This window comes from Chlorocebus sabaeus, chromosome 7, assembly GCF_047675955.1.
Source record: "Chlorocebus sabaeus isolate Y175 chromosome 7, mChlSab1.0.hap1, whole genome shotgun sequence".
Taxonomy (NCBI): Eukaryota; Metazoa; Chordata; class Mammalia; order Primates; family Cercopithecidae; genus Chlorocebus; species Chlorocebus sabaeus.
Window position 1 is genome coordinate 75,082,059 of NC_132910.1, and position 27,227 is coordinate 75,109,285.

The 27,227-nt window shown below is 35.0% G+C and overlaps 1 long non-coding RNA gene across 1 annotated transcript in view; it reads left to right on the top strand.

Annotated features, from left to right (window-relative positions):
- Positions 1-1,327: 1,327 nt before the first annotated feature.
- LOC140712024 (uncharacterized) overlaps positions 1,328-27,227 on the top strand; it is a 58,058-nt gene continuing 32,158 nt past the window's right edge. The window contains exons 1-2 of the long non-coding RNA XR_012093429.1: positions 1,328-1,422; positions 2,021-13,826. This is a non-coding gene — a long non-coding RNA (uncharacterized lncRNA). The remainder of the gene's footprint in view (positions 1,423-2,020; positions 13,827-27,227) is intronic.

Sequence of the window (27,227 nt, forward strand, 5' to 3'; positions counted from 1 at the left end):
TTACAAATTACTTTCTACCTTCAATCCAGTTGACCCCTGGCTGCCATTCCTCCAGCTCTTCCGGTGATTTTGTAAACATTTAATTATCTATAAGTTCTTTTCTTTTTGAAATGCTTATGGTATTTTCTCTTTCATACAACTGGAGCTGACAGATTAAAAAAGGAAGTTCACACTTAGTAAAATATAAGACAAGATGAAACTCAATCACAAACTCTAGTCTTTTTTTTTGTAATAGAAAGCTTAGACGTGTGCTAAATATGCCTTGATAACTTTTAGTCTGTTTTCACCATCTTCTCAACCTAGATAGGCTTGCTTATTAGATTGGTAAGTTCTAGGTACTAGGTATTCAAGCAAAGAAATTTCTTGAGGTACAGAATAAATGAATATCATCCTCAGAGTGCCAACAGTTTGAAAAAATGAGAAGAAAAATGGCAGCAGTAAAAGATCCCATTATGAACACAGGCTAGTAACTTTCTTAATCCAAAATTTCAATTTCTTATAATAACAAATAGATTTTATTCATGACAAATGTAAAGTATTGAAAGAGAAATAATCAAATAGCCTATACTCCTCTATTTCCTGAGGATGCTGGCTTTGTAATTTTTGATAGTCAAGAAAATGATCAGAAACCTAATGCAATGCTTTTGTTTGTGCAAATATTCTGTCTCATTTCACTTGGAATATGGAGTATAATTTTGACCACTGTTTTTTGGGTGACCCATGATAAAGATATAAATTGTCTAGAAAGGCAAATAGATTAAATAAATGGGATTCTATATAAACCAAACACAAACAAAAAGTTGAAGAGTAAATGAGATGATTAAACATCACAAATTAACATGGTGCCTGTACTCAATAAACGTAGCTATTATAATTCTTTAAAAATTAATAAAGAATTAATACTATACTCTTTATAAAACGAAACACCAGGACAAGAAAATAATGCAAAGGATAGCTTAACTGTGAAAAATCATTTAATATTAAATAATGCTGAAAGTTGTTAAACTCAATCAATACAATATATATATATATTTAGTCTCTTCACATAAATCTTATATGATACCATTACATGTTTGTTAAAAGAAAAAAAACTACTAAAAATAATTGTGTGTGTGATTTTTAGAAGACTACATATTTATATGTTCTACATATTGAATCAATTTTCAAACTTCAAATTTTTAGAGTGCTTTTGGAGTGGAACACATCCTGAGTGTGCCCTTTCAGTTCAGTCTGTTACTGATGCTCTCCTAATGGCATTCACACATGCATACAGCTCGCCTCCTTTGAAGCAGCCTGCTTTAAGATTGAAAATATGATTGAGAGTGGCCAAAATACAACTCTCTGTGAGTGGTCCAATAATGTCCTAATTAACTTTCAATGTGTCAAGTTCACCTGATAGAAAATAGTCAAGAAATTAAGGAGGTAAGCTGAGATTTTACACTTCTCTCAATTTTAAACTTGTTATTAAGTGGAAAATAAAGACTACATGCTTATATTGCTTTAAAAAAGATCAAAAATGACATTTAATGACATTCTTGAAGAAGATGAACATTTGCAATTGCAAATGGAACTTCTTGGAAAATAAGCTTTCAGTGCCTTTGTTGCGCAGATCTTTCTTTTCCAGTTCAATATGAATCTCAAACTTTTAAAATCCAGATGGGCAGCACATGACAAATATGGGTAAACTCAGCCAATGAAACAAAAGTATTTGTTTCCACCCTATTTAATGTGTTACTTCCTCCAAGTAACAATAGAAAACCAAAACTTCTTGAAAATAAATAAAATGCCAATAATTTAAAAAGTGGTGAATAAATTCCAAGAAAAATATGATTAAATTCACTATTATACCATCAATCATATTTGAAGGGCATTTTTGAACTGAACAAATTAAAATGTCCAACTAAATGTATAGTTGTGTCTTAGTTAACCATTCTGTTTCCAGAAAGAAAAAAAATAAATATATCTCACAGCAAATTCTTAAGCTTTGTATAACTTTATTTTCATCACTCTTTATCTCTAGGATTTAACAAAGAGCTGCTGAAGGTTTCGCTGATGTGGAAGCAGTGAATTTATATTTCAGAAGGAATACACAGATAAGTGATGGATTCAGAGAATTTATAAGCTTAAAAATGAATTTTAAAAATATAAATCAAATGATATCTGCTTTGTGATCAAATCCATTTAGCTCCATGTTATTGTTTTAATGCCCTAATGGAGCTACTTCTCTGCACAGCTTTCTAGGAGTCCAGAGACTGCTCTATACATTGGAAAATATGATGAATGTGTTCGAGAGGGGTGTGACAATTGTTCCTTACACAGATTTTTCCAAGCATTCTCTGTTTTCTATACTTTATTTTGTCTTCTTTGACCACTTATTACCTCCAAGTCCAGCGTTCTTCAGGAGGAAATTATCTCCTCTTTTTTGGTATTCCTGTCTGCACACACTAAGTTTTCAAACTATACTCTGATAAGATAGTTACCCTTCCATGAGCCTTCTCTTTCAAAAGTAATTAGGCACCGTAGTTGAAATTACTGTCTGTGTTTGGCTCCTCTCCTGCCTTCCTTTCTCTCTCTCATCTCTTTTGATTTCTTTCTTTCCTTCTTTTACTTTCTGATAACTTAGCAGAATTTGAATAAGGAGAAGTGGCAAGGGCACATGGATGCCTTGATGTGTAATGAGACACACAGACTATGGATCCTAATACGCTCTCTGCTCTATGCAGAATTGGCTTCAGATTAGGCTGCCCTGAGGCTGGAGGTTAAAGACCTAGATGATTAGAGCTGAGCAGCATGAGTAAAGTAGGGGCTGACATTTCCACTCAGTTGCTTGATTAAATAATGCTCCTAACTTTAAAAAAATCTTATTTTTTTGTTCGTTTGAGTCACATCATTGATGTAACTGTGGGTTTTCCATTTCTTGGCAGTACATTTTCTGGTCTCTATGATTTAGTTGATTTCAGCTTCTATTTTAAATCTATTGGTGTTTATCATGTCAAAGAAGCATAGAGACAGATATATCCTTCCTGCAAATCTCTTCCAGACTTTTCTCTGATTTACATCATAGGCTTATCAAGCTGCTGTGCCTACTGCTTTAGGTACAAATACCTCTACATTCCTTCTGTATGCTTTTTAAGGCTTCCCTAATATGATCTCTTAATCAACATTCTTTCCTGTCACTCTTTAGACTCCTTGGTCTGGCCAGGTGAATTTTCTGTGTCACCAACACCAACCTACACCACACCATGGGATCCTGTCCCTTCTCTTCCAGAATCCCCATTTCCAGAAATGACTCAGACCACTCAGGACTGTCTTTGCCTCTCTGGAAGGTTCATTTCACTACTGCCTGTCTTCTAAAACTCTATCTCATCTTCAAATTTCAACCTAATTTTCTGCTTTCTTGCACAATATAAGCACTTTCTGGTTTTTTTACCTACCAATTTCCTGCATAATTGTCCTTATCTCCTTGAAATGGATTTTAAATTCTGAGAACAGGAACCATTTTCCATTTATCTCCATGCCTCACAACACGAATCCTCTTTCTGTGCAGGTATCCATTGATTGGTCAATTAAAAAAAAAAAAAAAAAAAAAAAAGCTGGTCTCCTTTGCTTTTCAGTTACTGGTTTCATAGGTCAATTTAATTTCCTTATAATATGTTTTTAAAACTGGATTTTGAGAATTGGGAGGTTTAAGTTTTCTTTAGTTAAATCAACCAGTTAAGGGAAGATAGTTTTGTTTTCTGCTTCCAGTGAAACAATTTGGAGTATAACTAAAAACCAGTTGGATTTACTATTGTTTATTTCAAAGATTTTATGTTTCTCTGTGGGAGGATACACTAGCTATTGATATTATCTATACCGTTTTTAATCCTTATCTGCATACAGTTCCTCAGTGTGCATTTTTTATTTTTTTCCTGAGTGTTCCCAAATTTAAAAAAAATTTTGATATGTTTGTAGAGATTTTTTAAAAATTTGTTTCATTTTCATTTTTATTTTCGTCTACTACATTTAATAAAAGATCATCAAGTAATTTTCTTAAAGTTTGTTCTTAAGTCTATCCCATGTTTAGTTAGACTAAGTGCCAAGCTGTGTTTGGCAAACTTGAGAGGGTAACTGCTAATTAAGCAAAGCTTGTTTAATGATAAAAAGGAAGCAAGAGAACTCCTTTAAACTAGGTGTGAGAAAGTGATTCGAGCATGTTGAGTACTGCCAAAATGCTTCAGAATCCTCTGTTAATGATTTAATTAGTAGCAAACTGTCATCAGCCTTAGTAAATGTCTTAACACTTGTTTCTTTTAGTCAGCCCCTAGTGACTTAAACCTGCAACTTCTAAGCCATTAATGTTTTGGGTCATTAGGGTATGTTAACGTAAGACTTCATTTAGTTAGTTTTAAACTATCTATAAAAGTAAGCTCTTTTTCCCCCTTTCTCTTCTTATTGCCTAACCATCACATTTTTATATGTTTTTCTTGCCACTGCTGGGAAACTGTAGTGCTTCACTTGTAAAGATAAATACCACTGTAATGGATTTTAATATTTTGGCCACCCAGCACCACAGTTTAATTTGAGATATGCCTCTCCTTGAAAGCCATCTTGGTGGAACATAAAGTTCGTGAGACTGCCCTCCTACTTCAGAAGCTACCTTCAAATTACTAGGAATGCTTTCTGTATCTTACCACACTAGCAAAGCCAAGGACTTTGAAGCTGGAGCAGTGTAAAGCAAGGCCAAAAGAATGACGTGGGTTTAATCCATTTTCCTAAGATTATCAAGCAACCCTTGCCACTGAGACACTCTGAGTTGCTCTAGTTCCGGACAGTTAAAAAGCTGTTTACCTTCAGCCTTCCTTCTAATGCTGTGAGCTCCATTCTTCTTCAAAGGGAGTCATTCTTTATAAAGTCACCCTAAAGTCATTATTATTTTTTGCTTGCAAACAGACCACTTCTGTGATGTACTCACGATTATTTGTAATTGTCTCTTTCCTTGTGTGCCAATATAAGAACAAAGCTAAGTGGTGCCTTTTATTACTAAATATAATTTTTCCTATTATTTAATATTTCAGGGAAAATCGTTTAACTTGTTTTTACTTGTATTAAGTGCAAAGAAACCTCTCTAATATTATGCCATGTGTCCTGGTATCTGGAAGACTTAACTCAGGTGAATGTGAGATACTCAGAATGCTGGACTATCTATCCAGAAGCAAGAAAAAGATGAGTGACCAGAAAATGAGTCTCTTCACATTATGAGAATGACAAAGTTGTGGAATAGCAAGAAAGACAAAGAATATGAAGATGCTTCATTTTTAAGTGTATAATGCTTTGCTAAGAATATAATCAGATTATGATTATACATTTGGAGTAGTGAATGAAAATGTAAATTAAAATACCATTTAATTACTGCAATTTAAAAATGACTTGGAAAAGAAAGAAACTAATATTTGCTACACGTTTTTAGAAAAAGTAATATGTACTTTGTAGACATAAAACTTATTTGAGAAATAAATTGTGGTTTAAGACAACATTATGGAAGCTTACAGTTCATTAAATAGAGTGTCTTCAAGTGGTTGATCATGTTCTACAGTACTTTAGGTCTAATACAATTGATTGCTAGGGCAAACAACTGGTATCACAGACCAGTCCCAATGGTTTGGGCCACCTATTTGTTTCTACCAAGCCTAATCCTAAATCTTCATAACTCTCTAACTCTTTTTTCCAGAACACTGAAGATTTCGAGAAGTTAAAAGTAGATCCTCTTCTGGAGGAAGTGGGAGAATCCTTATCTAATTTAATCTAGTTTAACAGATCAAATTAAGGATTTATAGGAAATTACATTCATATCTTCATTCACCTAAAAAGGAGTAATCTTTTGAAAATGACTTAGAAACCACTTTATTTTTATATACCACAATTTCACTGAAATTCTACCATGGGAGATGAGTGAGTCTTAGAACCAATTTAGATTTCAATATATTTCTTTGAGACAATTACAATGGCTTAAAGGAGAGGTTCAGTTGAATTTATCTCTTAGTTTAATTTTTCACTCAGTCCCCTCCCTCTGCTCCTACTTTCTGTCTCTAGGCAAAACATAATACAAATAAATCTTGATTAACTTGTCATTCTTTTTAAAAAACTTAATGTCAGATTCTGTAGCTTCAAATTGTAGTTTCAGCCTGTTTTAATCAACATTTTGGAAAGAGATTTTCTTTTAGAAAAGTGTGTAACCCATGTACCATAAAATTGAGTTTCCATACTTGTTACTTCCTTGTTTTTCCTGTTTGACAGTGAAACCCAATGAAAGGTTTGCTGATACATTTCAATTATTTTTCAGTGAGAAGAGGATACTGTGAATTTCTTTGGAATTTTATTTCTTGAAAATATATTTGTCATATACAGTCTGCCATTAGGAAAAATAAAACAGCACTAAAAGCATTATGATTAAAAAGAAAAGGATGACATATCTGTTCTTAACATACAATAAATCAGTCAACTTGATGAAGAAACTCTATGTGGTTTCAATCAATTCTACTCGTAGTACTACTGCATACATGCCACTTCTTTTAAAACTTAACACATGAGAGATAAAAAAAAAAAAGGTACATCAGCTAAAACAAAATGTGAGAAATTCAGTTCATTGTAAGACCTTTATACTGATTTTTGTGGTTATAATAAATTATAGATTTATGAGTAGACACTTGATTGGTAGAAGTGTATTTTTGATATTTAAATATCTTGATATTTCAAAAAGAGATTATGCACAATAGAGCTACTTTCTTGCCAAATATATTACAAACACATATAGCCACAAAAAAGCACTAATTTAGAACTTCTAAACACAGGGTGGTTGGGTTAGATGAGCTGAAAGATAGCAATTAACAGAGAACGAAAGTCCTCATACCCAAATGGACTGTTTTTTTGTTTGTTTGTTTGTTTGTTTTTTTAAGGTAAGGGAAGAAAGAAAAGTCAAAAGAGTGAAATGAATATCAGGAAAGCAAACCACAAGCAAGTCAAATAACTTTCCCTACAGTCAACTCTCATTTTTACCACCTAGTCTTATATTTGCTAGCTGATTAGTAAAAAAGGCAAAATTTGTTGACCATTTTTTGATCCAATAAAGTGATCAAATCCAAAACATAAAAATTTAGTAGTTATAATTTCCTTTAGTTTCTTTCATTTCCAAGTTCTATATGAAATGGATTCTAGAGGTTTCCATTGTATAATAAACATACCTATTTAAATATTTGTTGTTGCTTTCCAATGCCCAGGTTCTTTGGTGTTTCTTAATTGTATATTAGTAGCTATAGCTTCAATCTGGTTGAAAGGATGCTTTACATTTTCAGTCAAGATAGGACTTTTCCTTGGCATATGTATATAAAAACAAAGAAATACTTTCAATAGTTGAAATGTATTGCAAGGACTTAGACCAAGGAAAAGACTTGAATTTTATTACCAGGCAGGGGGTTGACCACAGAAGTAGGCAAGTAGGGCATAGAGGTTGACTTCCACCTCTAAGGGTGGTTTTTGGTGTGTGTGTGTCTGTGTGTGTTTTAATTTATTCGTTGCTCTTAAAAAAATGAAGAGAAAAAAAGGAACTGAATAACTTCTGGTTGGCTGAATGCCGATATTATTTTTATTGGCAAGGGCCGCTGAGTGGCTGAAAGGTGGCCATTAACACTCTGACAGAAAGTGCTGACAGGGTGATTATAAGATTAACACCCTACGTTATACTAAGAGTGTCAAAACCTCACTTTTACCTGTCAATGGAAAATAACAGCAGGCGTGGAAGTACTACAGATGCAAAACGATTTCTAATGTGGAAGCACCATGCTTTGGTGTGTCTAAACTTTTTTTCAATGCCCATATTAGCTGCTGAATTCAGCGGATGGTTGAAGGCATTCATTTTTTACTCAATAGCATGATTTCAGAAGTGAATGATTTTATAAAATCTGCATATTATAGTCATTCTCAATTGGAATAAGACCATTACATATGATTTGGCAAAGAGAAACTAATAGTGAATATCACTTCTTTTATAAACCCAAATTGTATTTTTTAAAACAATTATTTACCTCAATTATGAGGAAACATTTAACAGACAAGCTATTTTCTAAATTGCCCCTATACCTCTTTGTAGCTCCCAAACTGAAAATTCCCCCCAAATTCTGGCTCCAAAACCATGTAAATAGAAAGTTTTCCTTTAACAAGGTGTTTGGTTATTTGTTGGCTTATTCACTCTTAATCACACAGGGTCAGATCCTTCCTTTGCAACACATACAAGACTCCACTAAATGTATGTAAAAGTAAAATACTAGCATCAATTAAACCATGAAAACCTCTAGTACTTTCTCGTCTAGGAATGGCTATTCAACATGTTGAATTCATCATTCTTTTGACTGAATTCTGCTTGGAAAACAAATGTGAAAATCAAGATTTGCAGAATAAGTGACAGTTTGGGGAGGTGCTTAACCTAAGGGTCCTAAGTCAGAGAAGTGAGGGGTGAAGAGAGAAAATTCTCTATCCCATATCACTGAGAGAGCCAAACCAGGTCAGTCTTCTTTTGGGTTCTAATGAATCTGCCCATCATCCAGGGATCTTGAACTCAGCCTTATTTTCTGCTCTGTCCTGCACTAGAAGATTCACTTAGAGAATGAGGGCTGATCAAGGGGAGAGCCCAGGACTCCTCAAGCCCCGGGAATGTGAGAGCAGTCCTTTGGGAGCAGGGTAACTATGGGTGGGAGGACAGGAACTGCACATGGCTGTGGAGTTTGACTTGTAACTTTAAAATCTTTGGATACATGGTACATCAATCTCTTTATGTAGCCTTGCCCTGTGCCCTTTGTTCACAAACATTAGAGGTGGACCTGACTAGAGACTATTCCTACCCAAATATTTCTTTTTCTCAACCATGAAAATAATTATCAAGTAGTCCTTTAAATTCAATCCATTAGACTTATATATATAGGATATTTATTTATGGTGTTTTTTGGTGAAGATGTGTGATTTTCTTTTCTATCATTAGGTTAGATAAGACAGTTAATAGACTCAAGAAAGTTTCCAAATGTGTGTTAATGGCTTGGTGATTAGTGAAAATCTGGGCCACTTCATAGACACCTCATAGAACTCCATTGGAGGCAATGTAGTTATTCCCCTGATTTGTGCTAAAAATAATAACAGAACCATTTAACCCGGATAGATAAGTTCCCAAACAATAAAGAAGAATGGTTTTAAAATCCAGACTGGAAGAACCTAGACTTGGAATCGAGACAGTTTGATTGATTGATTCCAATATATTACAATGAGGAGGATTTCAATATATTACAATGAAGAGGTTGGAGTATATTGGTGGAGTCCTACGGCCCTAAGCAACCTCTAAGGACCAGTACAGGAGATAGGGCGAGTAGTGGTCAGGGACTCCCACCCCACCAAGGTTAATACTACAGTGTGTCTTTAATAACTAATTTGGCTATGAAAATAATAACAGTTTTCAAACCACAGACTAGATAATTTCAAAATTCCATTCTATCTCAAAAACGTTATCGTTTTAATTATGTAGAGAGACAAAGAGGAACTTTGGGTAATCAAACCTAAATGAAACTCTTCTTCTTTGACATTAAAATAAAAATGAAGAGAAAAGCCCCAAAGAAATTGCTTCATGAATCTTATTTTCCTACTTGATAGAATCATAAACTGATTGAGACACGTATTTTTCAAACCCCTAGAACTCAGAAAGGCTGAGTTATCTCAGCACATATTCTCTGTTGGATTTATTAGTGTTCCCACTTGAACAGATCAGTTTGGTGAGTATAAACAGACAGTAGATTTTGATCACTGAGAAAGTAAAGGCCAAAAATGAGGAAAGTGACTTTTAGGAAAATAAGGTTGGGAAATTACTGAGAGCTTTTAAAAAGACAACCAACATGGATTAAGTGACAAGGAATGCATATAATATAAGCAGGATGGCATTAGATTGATTGGAGAGGAGAAATGCAGGAGAAAGGTAGGAAGGAAAGGTAACAGCAGTCCAGCTGTGTGATGACCAGGGCCAGGAGCTAGGATTTGGCACAGCTGCAAGGGGAGAGGGAGGACATGCATGTAAGTTGCCAAAGAAGACAAGTCAAATAGGTGTTAGAATGGGAAAGGAGCCAGTATCCCTAGGCTTCCCATCCACATCTCCGTTTACTCAAACACAATTTCTCTTTTGGGAAAGTAACCTTTGTCCTTTATCCTAAGTACTTTCTAATCATCCACATCCTACTATAAGGTTACAAATTAATGGAAGTCAACTTGAAGACTTCTCCAGTGACATGAAATTGTTTTCTTTTACTCTGTGGTTTAACAGTTTCTCCACAGTAACAGGGCAGTCTTTTTATTACCAGAAACACGGACCTTATTTGTGGTCTTCAGCCATGGCAAAACTCCCGTCAAAGCCAATGGGAGTTGTGGCTAAGTAAACCTTAGTGAATAATACTCATTTTTTATAAGGTTTGGAATATGAAGCAATCAGAATTGTTATTTGCTTATTATTTGTTGTTTTTGGTTCCCATGAAAGTATTACCACAAATAGGATGGAGGATTATGTCTTTCTTTACATGCACAAAACACATTTTGAAATCTTGAATAGAAATGATATATTCTTCAGGAAGGAAATAGATAGAATTTTAATCAGCTCTGGATTATTGATTTAGAAATTATTTTCTCTTTCTCCAGTTGGGTTTAACACTTGTAAGCATTTTTACAGTGCATTATTTCTAGAAAAAAATTATTAATTCATTTGCTATTCAAATCAGTTCTCTGAGTTCTACTCTACTTTGAAAAATAAGAAGTAGGAAGAATACAGTTTCAGGAAAAAAAAAAAACATTATTTAAGAAATTCTTGAGAAATTTACCAAATATTTCCTAAATAATTTCGTAAGAGTTTACTCCAAATAATTAATTGTGCTGTTTGTATTGGAAATTTTCTAATGACATCTCTTTGATCTGCTGTGGGACACAATAAAAAAATTAGCAAGAGCCAATTGACCCTCACCATGAAAGTATTTGATCACTTGGTCATCAAGGAAGCATTACATAACTACATTAAACAATATCTGCCTACTACCTTCTCTCTCCATTTTCTTAATTTTGTATATTATATTTACCATATATTTGAGAACAACTAAGTGTATTGCTTATAAATTGGTTTTTTAAAAATAAAAAAAGTGAATTGGTTTTTATTTTGGATTAATTTAGGAAATATGACATAATTTGACTAAATGGGTTATTCATTCCCTGGTAGAGTAATTTTGGCAGTTTTAGAACACGGGGCAATAGTGACTACTTTCTTCTCCTGGAAATGCTATTTGCCTTTCTATAATCAGCTCTTTGCTGGTTAATTTTTTACGTGTTTGACTAATCTCTTCTAGTATCTTTAATTAGTTCCTCTTCTCAATCTTCCACAAAAATCTCCTGTTTCTCTCCCTAAATGTGTTATTTTCTTGGTGAACTTTCCCAAATACACATCTTCAGGCATCACTTCAACTACAGATCCATAAGCTGGCCATGTGTTTTTTTAAATAAAGTTTTACTGGAATATAGCCATGCTAATTCATTGTCTATGGCTTTTTTTTTTTTTTTTTTCATTTCAATGGCAGAGTTGAATAGTTGAGACAGAAGTTGTATAGTCCACAAAGCTTACAACATTTACTATCTTGTACTCTAACAGAAAGTTTGTTAACATTTGACCTAGAACATAGTCAACTCTCCATAATTGCAACAGGAAATTGAAAATTCAACCTGTTCAAAGCAAATTTATTTAATGCCATTGTTATCTACTTATTTTGTTTCATTGAATGTTTTTAAAATGTCTTTATCTTCCTTTTCCTTTTTATTGCCCACATCACAACGGTCTGCTAATCTCCCTCAAATCTGATCTCTTACCACTTGTTGTATTTATTGATCCTGTCCATCTCTTACCTGAATATTTTAGCATTTAATCTCATTTCGAGCTTCTCTTTTTTTAAATGTATTACGTGTTCTTTTGCCAGTAATCTTAGGCAAAAGACTTAGCCGTTCATGTATTTATTATTTAACTTCCTTTGATACCTCCCATAACTTCACGATAGAGTCCAAAACCTTAGCCTGTAATTCAAGACCATTTATTCTACGTTTCTGCCACTCCTCCTAGTGCTACAGGTATCTACTCACTTTCCAAGACACTATTACCCAAGCAATTCATATCCTTTCTAGCTCATGCATGTCTTTAAATATTATTGTCTCTCTGCTTGAAATGCTTTCCCAATTTTTCTCCTGTAATCCTACTCATTTTTTTTCCATGCTCAATTCAAATGTCAAACTCTCAATGAAGCCATTCTCAGTAGGCAAAATTAAATCGTACTTCATTCTGCTTCTTTATGACTTAGGATGCATTCAACTTTCTTTGATCTTCAGCAATAGTTCAAAACAAATCATAACTCTTCTGTTGAATCTATATATGGTCTTAGAATACTTTTCAGGCAATTACTATCATTTAAAGGTAGTCTGAGAGGTAAAATCTGTATCATACCATGTGAAACACTATGTTCTTTAAGCAGGACAGCAACTTCTTTATTTATTTATTCCAAAATCCCAGAATAGAAATAAGCTCTTAAAAATTGTTTAAACTGCTGAGTTTACCTGAACTGATTGAAATTGAGATGGAAATGCTAATATAGTATTTGAAGTGAGCTTTTAAGGGGGAATCACCAACATTTCAGGTATGACTTAAGTTACTTAGAGACAAATACCTAATCTTCTGATTTGAATGGTGAAGGTCTATCTATCTATTGACAAAATGAACCTTTTGTCAGCTTAGTAATAAAATAACAATGATAATAATGATAATTTATGGATTATTTTCTAGTTGCTGGGACCTTTATGTTTAATCTCATTTAACTCAAAGTCGTGTTAATTGTTGTTCTCATCATTTTCCTCTTCATCATTCCATTTTATAGACAAAGAAATCAAATGTAAAGAATTTAATTAATTTGCTCTAGGTTATATAAAGAATAAGTGAAATATCTAGGATTAAAGGTTAATTCTGCCTGACTTCAAAGCCTGGGTTCTTAACAAATAAAATAAATTGGTCTTTAATTTAGAGTAGCTATACAGTAGAGTAGGTAGATATAGCTCTGCTTTTTATATGGGGAAAATTATTGAACTATTTTTTCAAACAGTGCATAGGGAATGATTATAATGTGGACACCTTCCAGAAGTGCTTTAGAGTCTGGTGGATTTGGCATGTCTTCCAGTCATTGTTGCATTTCAGTTGACTCTATTTCAGTTTTTAGATACACGATGATGTGCTCAGTGTTAAGTATCAGATTCCCAAATGACTATCTTCAATGATCTCTATTAGGAATAACCTCTAAAGTTTGAGAATTAGGACAATGGTGACATTTCAAAAAACATTTTTTTTTGCCTCATCCTGTAACTCTCTCAATGTAAAAACCATTTTCTTCATGTTGACAACTATATTCGTTGTCTTAAATCCCAGTTTGTTTCAGGCTATCCTATCTAGTTATAATGGCATTCTTGTCTTTCTAACTGCTATTGTTTACCAACAGTGTGCCCTGTTTGTGCTGCAGACTTCCATTCCTATTTTTCTTTTAACTCAAACCTTTGCTGTTATCCTAGGAAATTTCAAAAGAACAACATATCCAGCTCCTGGTTCATTTACCTTCTCAGCCACGAACTCTCAAAATCAAAGCCAGCAAGTTGTCATCACCTGAAATTATCCCTCTCACAAAATCCATAAATCAGACGCCCACTGTCAAGAGACAATTCTCCGTGGGTGTCTCACATTTCTGCTCATCTTGAAGGTAAGGTATTGATTATCCTTTGCTGTAAACAATCTGTAAAAGGATGGACATACAGAAATTACTTCGAAGAAAGACAGCCTCCCTCCAGAACAAGGGCATGTTTGCTTACAACCTTGGAAGATAGATACAGTGCCTTCCTCCAGAGCAAAGGGCAATCGTGTTTACTATCCAATGTAATAAATATAATAGCTTCCACTAAAGCAAAGGGCAGGTGTGCTTACTGATCATATAAAATGTTGGGTTCCCTAAACTTAAACTTCTCTCCTATAATTAACCTGTTGAATGTGTGGGTGTCATCTGTGTCACTGTGTTGCCTTATGGAAATTAGGGCTGAGAGAACTGGAGCAAGTTTGGTAACATTCTGGCTAATTCTATTTCTGTGAGTAATCAACCATCTTCTACGTACATCTATAAAAGTGTGGCAGGCTAATTAGTTACCTTGCATATAGGGTAAAATCTCAGCCTCTTTACAGTTCTTAGCATTCACTCCCTATATACTCTTACATTCTTCCATCTTGCCTGTTAATCTTGCCTGCCTGCCATCTTACCCCTTTCTTGGTCACTTAACTTGCACCAGGTGCAGAATCCCTCTCTTGTCTTTATTAATTTCTAGTCAATACCCTAAACTACGTTGCCAGTGTATCCTTTCATTAACGTCACCTGGAAAAATTTGAATTTTTATTATTCCAATTATGTTCTTTGTTTTTTTCAGGCCACTGAGCACCTCTGGGAGAAAATATGCAGCAGATTGGTACTAATATAACTTTTGTGAGCAATGTCAGCTACTCCCTAACTGTTTTCTAGTCATATGTCTCTCTTCACTTTGGGAAGTGGCTTTCAAATTTGTACCACTCTCTTCCATTTCGGTATCACACCTCAACCTTCTTATTTTTTAGCAAATTGTCTTGCTTCCTACTGCATAAAGAAGAGAGTAGCTATGAAATGGAATACATTGAAATTTTTCATCAACAAATGCGTACATCTGTGCTCCCTTTACATGCAATATGTAAAGAAGAATATAAAAGTCACACATTTGATTTAAAATACTTTGAACTTAAATTCTAAACATATCTAGTTTTATTATTTTATTATTGCTATTTATGAAAGTTTGGCTCCTGCAGCAAAATTAATCTGCTGAGCCAATAGTGATTATTTTCTCTGCTTTCTAGAGTGGGAAATGAGTCAATGAGAAATGAGCTGCTTCTGATGTAACACTCTTGGGAGAGATGGAGCTATTGGAAAACACGACCTGCTGCAAAGTGCATGAGCTAACAGGGAGAAAGGAGAAAGGGAGGATGAGAACTTTACAAGAGAGCTATAATGGGGTGAGACTGCTGTAGTTGGCGCTTTCTTCTTATTTGAACAATGCCTTTAGATCTAACCCAACCCTTGTGACTTTCTCTAAATAGAAGCTTAGCAAAAAGCCAGCATGGTGAAACCAACATTCAAGATACATTACTAACAGCATCTACCTTCAGGCACAACAACCAGGGAATGAATGTCTGGGACATGAAGACATCCTGTACTGGGAGCAGGGTGAGAAAATAAAAGGCACGGGAAGAGGTTCCCTATCTTTTTCAACCAAAAAATATCCCAGTTTCCCCCTTTTAAAAAATATGTACTTCATGTTAAGAGTGTTGTCTATTCTATCTAGACACATCAGTGGATTTGGGAAAGGTTAAAGAAAGCTATTTTTAATCCTACTAGGAGCAATTCTGCCAACCCCCTCCTATCTAAGGTTAATCTTGCCGTGTGCTTTGGACCACAACCTGTTGTGCTATCAAAGCAGTCTTGCATGTGGCACTGTCCTTTCTGATTCTCCATACTCCCATCTGAAAATTTAGCATCACGATTTGAATATTCTCAAGGCTCTTGCACTCTATTGGATCCAGTAGGCTTCTTTCAGTCTTTGTCCTACTTTGTCTCATTGCACATTTACATAAAGTTGACCAATTTTCTTTCTTAAATAATTTTCCCTTGGCTCTTATAAAAAATTGTATTTTTACAGTCTCTCTTCTACCTTTCTGTTCTCTTTGCTTTTTCTCTTTTTCTCTGATTCCTCCTACTCCAATAACAATGAAATATTGGAGTTCATCAAGACTTTCCTCTAGGTTCTCTTCTTTACCTTACTACTGTCTGTAATTAGGTGATCTCATACACTTCAAGGACTCCAAAATGTGACTTTATGCCAATAATTCCAAAAATCTCAATTTCTAGCATGACAGTCTCTTTCGATTTTCAGGACCTAATATTCTACAGCCAACTCATTTTATCTGTAAGCATCGCAAACAAAAATATGCAAATAAATCTCAGGACTCTCCACTCTGCAAGACAGTCTAACTCTGCTTCTTTTCCTCTGACATTAATTATTACATTTATATATTATATAATATTAAATATAAGTAAAATTGTATTGGAAATGCATTTTTAATGAGATAACATACATTTTCATTATTTGTTTACAAAACCTAATTTGAACTGATAAGTACACAGAAATGGAAGTAGGATTTAAAAATTGCAATGCCACACATATTAACCTATATTCTAGAAATCATATAGTGATTAGTAACAAAATTATATATTAGTGGTGTTTTGCTAACAACCAGTGTATGCAAATACAATTGATTTTTACTAATTAATCTTATATCCATCTGGCTTGCTAAATTTTCCTATTGTTTCTAATAATATATCTGTAGTTCTTCAGATTTTTCATATAAAGAATTATATCACCTACCAATTTTGACATTTTTATTTTCTCATTTTCGTTCCTCATGATAGTAATGCTCTTTTCTTGTATTATGCATTTTGAGGTCAAATATAGTGTTGAATAGAAGTGATGATAGTATCCTGTTGGGCCCATTTTTAAATGAAATGTTTTAAAAATTTCTCCATTTGGGATCATGTTTGCTATAGGTTTTCTATACATTTTATCAAGTTCAAGAATGGTTTTCTACTCCTAATTTACCAAGATTTCCTGTATTTTATTTTGAAAATTATATCAATCTCTTAGAATAAGCTGAAAAGTGTTCTATCACCATTTATGAAAGTTTGCTTGTAAAGCATCATAAAACTGTTCAATATCTCTAGCCAAACACTTAATGTATGCCTTATTTATTTATTTTATACAATAACTCATTTCTAAAGATGCCTTCCAGTGTTAATCTATATAGATTTACATGTTTAAAATGTTTTAATCATGTTATTATTTTCACTTGTACCATTTTCTTTTTAAAGTTTTGTATTATTTTTAATTGACACATAATAATTGTACAACGTATAACTTATTTAACTAATAGAGAGCTATGGTGGCCAGGTAAAGTTGCATTGAACCAAACAAGTGGCTGATGATACATGGCTTTTTGGAGGAGATTTGTTTTGGGTTATGCTGGATAAAGTAGGACAGGATTTAATTGACGTCAAAGTTACGGAAGCATAGTTTATGTAACACAAGAGGGAGTGAGTTACTATTAATCCTAGAGACATAGGGTCCACTGAAAATTGGCAAACTTTCATAAAGTGAGGTTATCTCTGATTAGTTAGCTTTCAAATTTGTGTTCACAGAAGTAAGCTGTCCTTGAATTAAACTGGTTTAAACAACCAATTCTTTAACACCAACTGGGTGTCCTAGAATTCAGTTGAATTCTGACCTTAACTGTTCAGAGTTATCACAGGTCACACAAGTAAAAGGGTTCAGCCCCACAGCACTATCCCCACTTCAGATGCCAGTTACAAGTCCTGGGTCCCCAGGCTACCTGCACTTCTTTATGACATGGCTATACATTCAGGGGTTCCTACGACCTCTTCTTTATATCTGAAAATTTGCTAGAACAACTCATAGAACTTAGGAAAGCACCACACTTAAAATCACCGTTTTGTTTTAAAGAGCTCAACTCTGAAACAGTCAAAGGGAAGTGAGAAATAGGACAAGGTATGGGGCAGTGGAGAGGAGGTTCACAGCCTGTACAATTTTTCTTAACAGAATCTAGGCATGCCACCCTCTCCAAACATTGATGTGTTCCCTGAAAGCTCCCGAAACTTCCTTGTTCAGGAGTATTTATTGAGGCTTCATTACATAGGCATGACTGATTAAATAAATGCTACCTGATTAAACTCAATCTCCAGCTCCCTCTCTTCTCTGGAGATTGCCGGGTGGAGCTGAAAGTTCCAATCCTCTAATCATGTGAGTGACAAGCCATTCCCTTGGAACTTTCCATAGGCCTACCAGAGATCACTTCCTTAGCATAAACTCACAACAGAAAGAGGTTCCTTATGAATAACAAAAGATGCACCTATCCCTCAGGAAATTTCAAGGGTTTTTGAATCACTGTGCCAGGAACAGAGAGCAAACACCAAATATATATATCTTTATTTTACTTCACATGACTACAGCCATGTTCTATAGAATAATCAACAATTTCTTAGTAGTTTGGAGGCTTTTAAAATTCTCTGGTCATCCTAAGGATTTTGTTTTCCATTAAGCAAAGCTGCATATGAGACCATCAGGGACTGCCCAGTTCTTCACCATTTTTGTTGATTTCCCTTGGGTTTTGTCTGAAGAAGTCTGATTTGCTGTTTATCTTCATTCAATCAGCCTGATTCTGTTCTGTTTTGGTTTCGGAGTCATTTGTTGTATCATCTCTCGGGACAATGATTATGTAGAATCATTTAATATTTTAAACAACATTATTGGATAACACTAGCTGACTCTGAGAAAGCAGATAGAATTAAAATATTATAAGAAGGAGTGCTAGACAAGGTGGCTTATATCTGTAATCCCAGCTACTCAGGCGGCCGAAATGGGAAGATCACTTAAGCCCAGGAGTTTGAGGCAGTGAGCTATGATTATAGCTCCACTCTATAGTTGTCCACTGTACTCCAGTCTGAACAACACAGTAAGACCCTGTCTCTAAATAAAATATATATATATATATATTTTTCTTTTCTTTTTCAACTTGTATTTACAATTCAGAGGGTACATGTACAAGTTTGTTACCTGGGTATATTGCATAATACTGAGGTTTGGGGTACAGATGATCCTGTAATCAAGGTACTGAGCATAGTACCCAACAGTTAGTTTTTTAACCCTTGACCTTCTTTCTACCTTCCCCCTCTAGTAGTCCCTAGCATCTATTGTTGCTGTCTTATGTCCATGAGTACCTGATGTTTAATTCCCACTTATAAGTAAGAACTTGCGATACTTTGTTTTCTGTTCCTCTGCTGATTTGCTTAGGATAACGATCTTCAGCTTCATCCATGTCCTGCAAAGGACATAATTTTATTCTTCTTTATGATTACATAGTATTCCATGGTGTATATGTGCTACATTTTCTTCATCCAGTCCACTTTTGATAGCCTCCTGGGTTAACTACAAGGCTTTGCTATTGTGAATGGTGCTGTGATGAACATGTGAGGACATGTGTCTTTTTGGTAGAACAATTTGTTTTCTTTTGGATACATACCCAGTAATGAGAGTACTGGATCGAATGGTAGTTGCATTTCAAGTTCTTTGAGAAATCTGAAAATTGCTTTCCATAGGCACTGAACTAATTTACATTCCCGCCACAGTGTATAAGCATTCCCTTTTCATCACAACCTCACCAACATCTGTTTTTTGTGTGTTTGCTTATTTGGTTTTGGCTTTAATAACAGCCATTCTGACTGGTGTGAGATGTTATCTCTGATTAGTGAGTGAGGATGAGCATTTTTACATGTTTATGGAATGCTCATATGTCTTCTTTTGAGAAGTGTCTGTTCATATCCTTTGTCCATTTTTTAGTAAGGTTATTTGTTTTTGCTTGTGGAATCATTTAAGTTTTTTATATATTCTGGATACTACACTTTTGTTAGATACACTGTTTGTGAATATTTTCTCCCATTCTGTAGGTCATCTGTTTACCCTGTATATATTAGGTTGGTGCAAAAGTACTTATTTTTAATGGTAAAAACTGCAGTTACTTTTGCACCAATCTAATTACTTTTGCCATTAAAAATAATTACTTTTGTAGCAACCTAATAGTTGTTTTTCTTTTCTTTTCTTTTTTGCCATGCAGAAATTAGTTTAATTAGATTTCACTTGTAAATTTTTGGGGTTTTTGCAATTGCTTTTGATGACTTAGTCATAATTCTTTTTCCAAGGCTCTTGTCCAGAATGGTGTTTCGTAGGTTTTCTTCTAGATTTCTTACAGTTTGAAGTATTACATTAAAATTCATCTTGTGTTAATTTTTGTATATGGTGAAATGTAGGGGTCCAGTTTCATTCTTCTGCATATGGCTAGACAGCTATCCCAACACCATTTACTGAATAGGAATTCCTTTCCCCATTGCTTATTTTTCTTGACTTTGTCAAAAATTAAATGGCTGTAGGTGTGCAGCTTTATTTATGAGTTTTCTATTTTGTTCCATTGGTCTCTATGTCTGTTTTTGTACATGCTGTTTTGGCTACATGTACATGTTTGGCTACATGTACTAGCTGTTTGGCTAGTCTTAGAGTATAGTTCAAAGTCATGTGATGTGATGCCTCCAGCTTTGTTCTTTTTGCTTAGGATTGCTTTGGGTATTTGGCCTCTCTTTTGTTTCCATATGAATTTTAAAATAGTTTTTTTCCAATTTGCTGAAAAATGACATTGGTAATTTGATAGGAAGAGCATGGAATCTGTAGATTGCTTTGGGTAATATGGCCACTTTAATAATACTGATTCTTCCTTTCCATGAGCATGGAATGTTTTTCCATTTGTCCGTATCATCTCTGATTTCTTTTAGCAATGTTTTGTAGTTCTCCTTGTAGAGATCTTTTATCTTGGTTAGATGTATTCCTAGGGGTGTGTGTGTGTGTGTGTGTCTGTGTGTCTGTGTGTGTGTGTCTATTGTAAATGCAATTGTGTTCCTGACTTGTCTCTCAGCTTAAATGTTATTGATGTATAGATGTGGTACTGATTTTTGTATATTGATTGTCTATTCCAAAACTTTGCTGAAGTTGTTAATCAGTTCCAGGAGACTTTTGGTGGCATACTTAGGATTTTCAAGGTATAGACTTATATTATCACCAAATTATATTATCACCAGTATATTCCCTCAAATATATTTTCCAGTTTGTTTGCTTTTCCCCCTTCTCTCTCAAGAATGTCAATAATTCATGAGTTTCATTGCTTTACATAATCCCATATTTCTTGAAGACTGCTAATTTTTCAAAATTCTTTTTTCTTTATTTTTGTCAGACTGGGTTAGTTCAAAAGACTGGTCTTCTAGCTCTGAAAATCTGTCTTCTGCTTGGTCCAGTCTACTGATAAAGCTTTTAATTGTATTTTGAAATTCCTTAAGGGAGTTTTTCAATTCCCAAAGCTCTGACAGATTACTTTTTAAGATGTTTATCTTTCCCTTCATTCTCTGGATTGCTTTAGAAGTTTCTTTGTGTTGGTTTTCAACCCTACCTTGGAGCTCAATAAGCTTCTTTGCAATTCTTGCTTTGAATTCTTTATCTGTCACTTTTTAGCGTCCATTTTGTTTAGGGACCATTGCTGGAGAGCTAGTAGAATCCTTTGGTGTTATCACAACATCCAGATTTTCATGGTCCCAGAATACTTGCACTGGTTTCTTCTCATCTGCAGATGCTGGCACTCCTAATCGTTGTAATTATTTTTGTGCGGATAGGATTTTTTTCTTTTTAAATTTTTCCTGAATTATTATTATTATTACTATTTTATTATCTTTTTATTCTCCCTTTTTTCCCCTTGCCTCTAGGGCATGTGACTATAGAGAATGCTGGGTAGGGTCTTTTGGTTTTGTTTCTGTACCCTATGCACTTCTTTTAGAAAGTTTTATATTGGGCTGTGCAGATTGTTCTATATAGATGTCACTTATAGCCAAGAGCTGGCTACGCTCAACATAGCTGGATATATACTTGATCCTTGTTTACTGGCAGAAGCTGTCTGATGCCTCAGGCAAAGGGCTCATTCATGGGTAACACAGTGGTCTGAGCTTTCTGCTGAAACCTGAGGATATGGAAGCCACAAAGGGTGGTGTCAGACTGGGCAGGTCCATCTGCAGATTTGATGGAAGGCACAAACACTAGCACCAAGGGAGAATCCAGTGTGTGATGACGAGGCACCCAGCGGTAAGCCAAGGCATGGAGCTGGGAAATCTCCTCAGTTCCAAGTTATCTGCATGAGGACTGAGGGAAGAGTGGGTGCTCCAGTTGCCTGGATACCTGCCTGGGTGTGGAGCAGAGAGGACACCCCTGCACCAAGATCCCCATATCAGATTAGTGGGGCAACTTCAACTGCTGGACCAGGAAAATGTGCCTAAATGCCTGGAGATCTGCCTGGCCATAGAGGAGGGAGAATTTTGCTACATCATGATATGTGTCCAGGAAAAGTAGAGTGGCTCAGGCTATTGAGCCAGACAAGCAGGTGCTCCTAAAGCCTGGTGATCTGCCTGGGCGTGGAGCAAAGAGAAGCACTCTGCACCAAGATTTCTGCACAGGAAGGGTGGGGCAGCTCAGACTACTGAACCAGATGAACAGGTACTCTGAATGCATGGATTTCTACCTAGTAGTAGAGCAGAAAGGGCCCCACTGCACCACAGTCTTAGGGGAGCAGTGTGGGGCACCCAGGAATGGCACACGCAGATCAATTCCACATTGCTAAGCTGGCTCTGGCGGCAAGTCTTGTCATCCAGGAGAAACCGCAGTTATAGTAGCTCTCTTCCTGACCCAGGCTTGTTACAGGGGAGAGCACAATTGCAGTGCCTACTGCTGAGGCACTTTCCATAGTTCTGGCTATGGAGGCCCCTACTCCACTCCAGAGGAAATGCTCCAATCTCTGGCCTGGGACTGAAATGCCTGTGCAGCCACACTGCTGGGTCACTGAGGAATGGTTGACTTTGTATGTGCCCAAATTAAAAATGGTGTCCCGATGTCAGTCCTAGGTCTGGGAAAGTATCTGCAGCTTTTCCTGGTGTCTCTTCCTCACAGCATCTCTGAGCCTCTCCCTAAGTTAACTCCAGGGTTTGGGAAAAGCAAAGTGCTCTTCGTTGGCCTGGGTTGCTTGGACACCCAGTGGAAAGCTCTGCCTCTCTCACGTATGGGGCCTTCACTCACTGCCATGGTGGCTGTATGCTAGCTAGCCTTCTTCTCTCTGGAATCTGGGATGCCCTTCACAATTCTGGTAGAGGCCTGTTCTCCTTCTTGAATTAAAGCTCAGAGAGGTCATATTTATGTAATATCTTGTTCTTTCCAAATGGTTGAGGCATGCTGAAAGACTCTTATCCACTATCTTGAAAAAAAAAAAAAAAGCTACTTTAAAAATATTATTCGAGCATGGTGGCACATGCCCATAGTCCCAGCTACTTGGGAGGCTGAGGTGGGAGGACTGCCTGAGCCTAAGTATTGGAGGATGCAGTGAGTTATAATCATGCCACTGTACTCTAGTCTGAACTATGGAGTAAGATCTAAATTAAATTTTTAAAAAGGGACTGCTATCTGGAAGATTTCCCAGGCCTATCAAAGAAACATAATTACTATGTGGATGGAAATTGATTATGTCCTTTCCTATCATAGAAAATATATAGTTTTAGTGTTTGTTTTCTAAGAAGGCCAGGGTGTTCCAAATGTGATAGGTTGCCTCATAGAAGAGTTTGTCAAGTGTCCATTTGAAATTAGTTAATGTTATCTTAATCTCATGAATCTTACTATTAGATTGTTCTCAGTGTCTTTTTTTCAGAATTTGGGAGCAAATCCTGAACATTTCCATGAATTTGTTTTTCTGCTCTATGAGGGGTCCTTATTTAAATACTTCAGTTATTGCAGCCTGCTAAGATTAATGATCTGCCAAAGTTTTTCTTCTAGCCTCCCTAAGAAGCACTCCCTTATGTGTTCAACACAAAACAATCCAGGGCAAAACAAAAACATATGAGCCTAAAATTTAGACAAATAGTCAAACAAAAGGGAAGAAAAAGAATAAGAAGCCTAGGTAAGAAAAATTATCAAATATAGCAACAAAAGTTTTAATTACTTTATGCAAAGGCCTATATCCATGGTAAAGAAAATTAGATAAAGGCCTAGTTATATTACGCATGATTTAGGTACAATTGACATATATAAAGACCTATTGGTTATGAACCCTCTGGTAACAAAATTAAATAACAACAAATCAAGTCAGTGCTTATTTCTAATCAAGCTCAACTGGCAGCAAATTTGAAGGTCAAATGAAATTTGAGCACAAGGTATAAGGATAGCATGCTTATAGGGCTGAGGGTGCCACAGAATATTACCAAGTGGAGGGCTATGAAACTCATTCTTGGTCTAGTTTTGTCTGAGAAAAGTATGTGCTGATCTTATATACAGTTTAGGCAAATTGTTTGTTTTGTTTTGTGTTGGGCATTGAAGCAGATGTAGATTGTTGTCATTCCTAGAGAATGGTTTAGGTTGTCTATGGAGGCAGGAGTGGGTTGCTATTAGTTTTTGAAATGTTTTCTGTTACTTACTGAAGTATGTTTGCCATTGTTCACCACACAGGTGGAACTCGGTTAATGTTAGTTTTAGAAGCATGGTTTGTAATGAGTCAATTGCCGGTTAGCTAATGTTCAAAGTATAGGGCTGCCACTGATGGACTAGTTTTTAGACATGGATTGACTGAAAAGGGTTGTCATTGATCAGCAAAATAATGTTGAAAGCCACATTTCTCATACTGACTTGTTAAAATGGCTATAGAACAATGACTTTTATTCTAGGAGTGTGGACTTTTAATTTTTATGTGTTAGGGATAATTTGTTCTTTGAAAGTTAAATGAAATAAAATAAAACTCTCTGTGCCTGAAGTTTAATTTGGGGAAATGTTTCCGTTTTGCTACTATTTCAAGTCCTTAGTAGTAGCAGGACTATTCAGGCTTTTCATTGCTTCTTGATTCTGGTTTGGTAAGTTATATTTTTCAAAGTATTTGTCCATTTTGAATAAATTTTCAAAATTGTTGTCTGTTGAGGCTATATTCCTGTTATCTTTTAATTTTATTTATGCCTTGTCTGTAGTCAGGTCATATTTTCCAATTATAATATTTGTGCTTTCTTTCTTTTTGTCTTTATTAGTCTTGTTAACTATTTGCATATTTTGATATCATTTTTCTAAGCAACCACTTTTTGGTTTTACTGATCCATCTATTGTGTTTTCATCACTCTAATGTATGTTTATTTTCTATTTTATCATTTCTGCTTTTATTTTTATTGTTTCTTTTCTTCTGTTATATTTAGGTATATGTGGTTATTATTTTCTAAATGTTAAATACTTAGTTCATTAATTCTTAGCCTTTCTGAATTTCTGATGTATGCATTTAAAAATATAATGTTCCCTTAAAGGGTGTCTTATGCAGCCCTATACATTTTAACATGTAGTATTTTATTATTGTACATCTCTAGGTCTTTTGAATTTTTCATTTTGATTTATTTCTAACTCATGAGTTATTTGGATTTTTTTTTCTAATTTTCAAATATAAGATAATTTGACTTATCTTTTTATTATTAACTTCTGAATTTCTTGGTTTGTGGTTAGAGCATATGGTCTCTATCATATGTGGAAAATAGAGCAGAAGGGGTAGAAGGGAGATTTCAGTCCCAATTTTTACCAAAATGCTGAACCAGCAGAGGCTTCAACATCCACTTTCCTTCCTCCTTATGCCTTTCTAAATAGGTTATACAATAACTCCTGGAGAGTTGTACTGTTTGGATCTTGTTCTCTGTCTCTTCTGGTGCTTATGAGCTTATGTTCTCCTCCTTATGCCTTTCTAAATAGATTATAGAATAACTTATTGTGTTATATTGTATATTGTATAATTGTATATTGCATATACAATAAGTTATTGTATTATAAGGCATAAGGAGGAAAATATAAGTTCATAAGCACCAGAAGAGACAGAGAAAAAGACCTAAAGAGTACAATTATTTCAAAATTGCAAATTGAAATTGTATTTCACTGAAAGTAGAGAAAACAGAACTAGGAAACAAATAATATAGAGTAAGCATAAGAAGTAAAAAAGGAGGCTATTAAATATATACAGTAAGAATAAGAAAGCATAAGAAGATCCAAATAGGACTATTATGTGTGAAGGATATAATAGATGAAATAAAGAATATACTAGGTAGTATAAATAGATAATCAGTAAATTACAAAATTAAAGATTAGTTCGGAAAACATTCCAGAAAGAAACAAGGAAGGATAAATAAATAGAAAACTTAAAGAAAAGTTAAGTGACATATGGGGAAAAAACAGGTATAAATATCCTTAAATATCATTAAAAGCAATGGCCAAAACTGTAGTTACTTTTGCACCAAACTGTTGAAGAATTAACAGAGATCTAGTTCTCAGAATTAATAAAAGAATAGAAATCTCAGGTTGAAAGGGTCTTTTGCATGTCAAAGAAAAGAGATAAGGAAAAATGAATGTCTAAACACATAGTGAAATTTAAGATTACCAAAGACAAAAAGAAAATTCCAAAAGTTTAAAGCAGAAAATATAGCCATTCAAAGTAGCTAGGATATAATTCAGATGAAACTTAGGACCTTCAGAACCTACAGAAACCTTGTAACTGAGTCCACAAAGAAGTTTAGAACTTCGCAAAGCTTAGAAGTGAAAGGAGGGACTAAATATTTTAGGAAACTTGGAAAAGAGAGGTTTGTTTCCATATCTGTAAATAAGCCACATATATTAAGTGTGAGATTTTGAGATTTGTTCTCACTCGAATGTATTCCAACTACGAATATGATTTGTCAGTGAGTTGACCAAGCCCTTTTAGAGTTGTCAGAGATACCAATAACTCTCTCCCTTAGACCCTAGACTTGGCCAATCCAATTCACAGACCTACTGCTGTCTGGCTGGCCTCTGTAGGCATTTGCATGTAAATTCCCATAATGATTATGACGGTAGATTCTGAAGTCAGGGGCCTGGGTTCCAATCCAACCTCTGTCAAACACTGTATAACATTGGGCAAATTGCTTAACCTCCTCTCTGCTTCAACTTCTATATCTATAATACTAATTCTTGCAGCACTTTGTATAATTTTTCAGGATTTTACAAAAACAAGTCTCACAGTAGTTTCTTTTGTTATCAGCCAGTTTACACAGAGCACATTTCGTTTTGTCTGATTTCGGATTGGTTTAGACACTTTATTATATAATTTCTTCAATGGTTCCTTGATCGGTAAGAATAAAAAGCCTGAAATACAGGTTACATCACTAGTATAATAGAACCCTTTGCTCAGATTTTTAGAATTATTTTGGTGAAAGAAAAATGGAAGAGACAGCATTGTTCATCAGAGAATCTTGGAAGGCTGGAAATAAGAAAAGGTTGGGCTGAAATTGGAGATTTCGGTGAGAATTGAATTGCTCATCTAATAGAATGGCAGGTAATTGTGATTCTTA